Source organism: Armigeres subalbatus, chromosome 1 (genome assembly GCF_024139115.2).
Source record: "Armigeres subalbatus isolate Guangzhou_Male chromosome 1, GZ_Asu_2, whole genome shotgun sequence".
In the NCBI taxonomy this organism is placed as follows: Eukaryota; Metazoa; Arthropoda; class Insecta; order Diptera; family Culicidae; genus Armigeres; species Armigeres subalbatus.
In genome coordinates, this window is record NC_085139.1 from 191,284,138 (window position 1) to 191,288,237 (window position 4,100).

Consider the following 4,100-nt stretch of genomic DNA (forward strand, 5'->3'; position numbering starts at 1 on the left):
TTTCGTGCTCTTTTGCACTAATTCCAAATAAATTCAATTGCAAAATTCCCAAATTTTTAAGAAAATTCCGAAAAGCCTTTTAAACGTTGGGCGCCAAGTTATAGCACGCCGTAGCGGCTATGGGGTCTCTCGACCTTGAACCTGTAAACGAGCGGCTTAAGCGCCACCTCAATCAACATTGAGGGCCGCCCGTCTGTTTTTGTGCCCGGCAAGAATCCAAACCTCAGGGCAGGTTTCTTGAAAGAATTCAGTGGATGAGAAACGCACTAGCAAACCCGAACGGTTATAAAGTACTTCCGTTCTTTTTCGGCGAGATGACCGTCCCACGCGTAAATTTGCGATGGCTAGAGATCGTCGTTCGGTTAGTCACTGTAGCTCAAATTATCATCATTGGCAGAACCAACCTTCACAATTCTCCCTTCTCGTTGTAAGAACGGAAAAGGAGGGACTGAGTTTCCCTAGCAGTCCAACTAGGAGTAAAAATCACAAAGTACGACAAAAAAAAAACACTAACCGAAGACATCAAAAACCTTTAGTACCTAGACATTACAAACTCGTTGCATTTGAATGGGAAAAACATTTATTTTTGTAGGGCAAAACGGCAACGATTAACAAGCATGCTTTTATTCGAATTACAAACTTATCCTAGGATCATTTCACTTCCTCTTTTCCTTTCCTTTCTCTCTACTTTATCTTGTCTGTCTACTTCATGTGTGCGGTATTTATAATTTTAGCTAGCTTTTATGTGTGTGTGTCAATTTATTTACGCATGCGCATTTCTACTCACGGTACCGTGGATGTTTTCTGGTGCTCTGCTTTACCGACCTTTCCTGATGTGGCTCGCTGCCGAAATGGTATTGCGGCACCTCCTCCAAGTGACCGCGAGGTTCGCGACCCGGCGAACGGACGGGTTCGGACAATAACGATGGTCGAACAATACAGCGTCTCGTGGAACGCGCCACCGAAGATGACAACAAAATGGCTTCCGTGGGCAGCCGGAATGACTGCTCGGCTACGGACGAAATAATTCGTTTTGAAGGTGGCCGGCGTGGCCAAGGCGGACGCAATGGTGACGGTGCGGTTCCTTTCCGGTTCACGGACCAAAAGCCGCAACTCGGAGAGTTTTCAACGAGAGCGCGTGGATCGACGAAAACGGTGGCCGAGAGGGTTGGGCGATGCGGTCGATATCCAGAGGTCGGTAGAGGCGTCGGTTCGAATCTCGTTTTCAAAAACTGGCAATAAGAAGCCGTCAAACGGCTGTTTGACGCGTATAAGCACACATTTTGGAACACACATATTTTACAAATTACCTTCTATTTCTACGATACTCGCACAAAAATACTAACGAACCGCACAACACTCTTTAACTGGACTTTAGCCTAACGGAAAGGAATAAACGTAAAATCTAAAACACCAAAGACTTCTAATGTCGTTTTAACATACCACAACAGATTCACGATACTAGATACTAAAAAACTCGCACTCCCGGATCTTTCCACGGTCTCGGTTGAAATGATCCAGTGTGGTCCCAAATTGCCTCAGATAGGTCGTGAGGTTGTTCGAATCGTGTCCGGGGTTGTTGAACCTTTGCAAAGGCCCTCAACCTTCCCGATCTAAATCTTTACCCATCATAAACCTACGAATGAAACTGCCATCTCATTCCCTCATAACGTATCGGATCTGAAAGGGTTCTCATCCCTCTGAACCCTCTTAAGTCCCACCCCTTGGTTCAGACGGTCGTGGAAGCTCACGAACCGACCTGTGAAGCTTTGGCGGTTCATCTTAGATGAACTTGAACGTTCATTCTTTGAATGAACGTTTACGTGGAACATTTAACATATATGCGTTGAGTGAACTTGTCAGGTGTCGAATTGGTATCTATATTGAATAATTTATACACAAAAAAATGTAATGAACATTGAACCATAACTTGAATACAAGATTTACATAACAAGAACCAAAACAATTTAAATTAATTAATATCTATTTCATTCATTTACCGTAATCATCTATTATAGTTCTATTTACATATTTACAATAGCCATCATGTTACAAGGCAAAAACATAAATGCCCATTGTAAGGCTGTTGGGTACCCGGATTCTATCCTAGAAAAATTTTCTTCGAAGTTCAAAACATAATCGCTTTTCGACAACAGAAGCAAAGGTGCAAAGGTGGTCCCAATTTTGAGTAAAATTTCATTGAAAAAAAAAAAGACTAAACAATTTTACGCAGTCACTGAGTAGACGAAAGTTAGAGTACATGCATTTTCCGCTTAGACACAGTTCCAAGCAAAGCTCAAAGATCTTCAACTCTTCAACCATGATCAGCAGTCACTGATCCTCCAACTCCAATGGCAGCTCCTCGAAAGCTTCCCAATCCAATCAGCTCTAATCCACTGCTTCACAAATACGAGAATGGAACCCATATAGAAATGTCCTTTCTCGTTTATTCGGGGAGACATTTTCTTCACTTCTTCATTAGGCTTTACGATTGCCCAAAAGTGCCCATTATTGGCGCTCACTATGACCCGCCATCATCAGTCCAGCGGCACACCGTAATTCACCGTTACTTTTACTGCTGCCGCAATAAATGTGCAAACACGACCAACCAACCAATGATCCCAAAGCAAGAAGCGGTGTGACCAAGCGAGGATTTTGCGTGATAACCGGATATTAAAGCGCAATTAAAGTGTTGTCGTCGCCCTTTGGACACCAGTCCGGTTCAATATTCGGTTCGCTTGAGGTGGTTCCGTGCCATTAAATCGTTTAATTATACAGCTGCGAAGCCACTCGGGAGCGCGACGGCAGGTGGAAATCATCAACTTTTTACTCTTTTTTTTAATTACAGTGTGGAAATGGATGACCGATAGGCGAACCGAGATCCATATCGGCTTGATTAACCAGACAAAAACGGTCGGATTGTTTCATGTTTTGCATAAAAATTATTTCATAAAAATCTCCGCAGTCAAATCCGATACAGGGGGATTTAGATAACAACACCGTAAATTAATGACGAATGGGGTGTGCGGTCGAATGGAATTGTTGTTGTGTGCACAGACAAGCCCTGTCACGGAAGTCCTGAATGGGCCATTGTGATGGGGAACGGGCCTTCGATGGTGGGGGTCGGATGTGGTAGATATAAATTATTACCGGTCATGCTACAGTTGAAATTTTAATCTCTACCTTTCGGTGCGACCCTCCCGCTTGTCGGTAATGATCCAGTGTTCCATCAATTGGGCTTTATTATCGGGGTGTTATAAGGGCTGGGTCCCGGAGAAAATTAGTTAAACGATAATAACAAGTGACCCAGAACCCATTGCCCGGACATTGTAATTGAAATCGTAATTATATTAATCCATTATTTATTTCAATTACAACAAATCATACCGATGAAATATGGACACTGCCTGTTGGCGGTGGTGCTTGATAATTGCTTTGTGCTCTAGTTGGAATTTGTTTAATAGAAGAACGGAAATGCGACTATGCCGTTTGAAAGGAACCATCTTGGCATTCGCAAACTTCACCAACAAAGAAACGCTGCTGTTCAAGCTCAAGGCGGAAGCGTGTCTCAATTAAATTAATTTCAATAGCTGAGCTTTTTAGTTTCCTTATTCACTCAGCGGCACCGAAGTTTGGTGCAGATATTTCGATTAAAACTTTTGCTAACTACAGCAAACTTGCTCCTCGCTCGTTAAAGAGGGTTTTTTTTCTGTTCGAGGATGAATATCTGCGAAACTAAGGAAAGCACAGCCAAACTCGAATGACAAGAGTGAAATTAAATTCAGGTAATGACGGTAAATTCGGATGGAAATGTCGTGGGAGAAGTATGTATGAAGTTTTTGCATATTTTATTTACGTTCGAGGAGACCTGCTTCTATGCAACGGCCAATATATTCCATTCTGGCAGGCATCGTTTGTCAACTGATGCAGAGTGCAGATTCGTCGGACGCGTGACTGGTGGAATGATGGGTGGAATAATTTGTGGGTGTCTACAAGTTTGCGATGATAACAGCTGGAGAAATAATTTGATCTGCTACCATTATATTACCACCATATGGACTATGTTCGAGAGTTTGCTCAAAACAGTTCAACGTCACAAC

The 4,100-nt window shown here is 42.8% G+C and overlaps 1 long non-coding RNA gene across 1 annotated transcript; it reads right to left on the minus strand.

Moving 5' to 3' along the window:
- Positions 1 to 1,168: 1,168 nt before the first annotated feature.
- Positions 1,169 to 1,487, minus strand: LOC134209367 (uncharacterized). Its single transcript, XR_009978752.1, has 3 exons — positions 1,444 to 1,487; positions 1,311 to 1,379; positions 1,169 to 1,257 (listed from the first exon to the last, which is right to left on the minus strand). It is a non-coding gene; the product is annotated as an uncharacterized LOC134209367 (long non-coding RNA).
- Between the last annotated feature and the right edge of the window lie 2,613 nt (positions 1,488 to 4,100).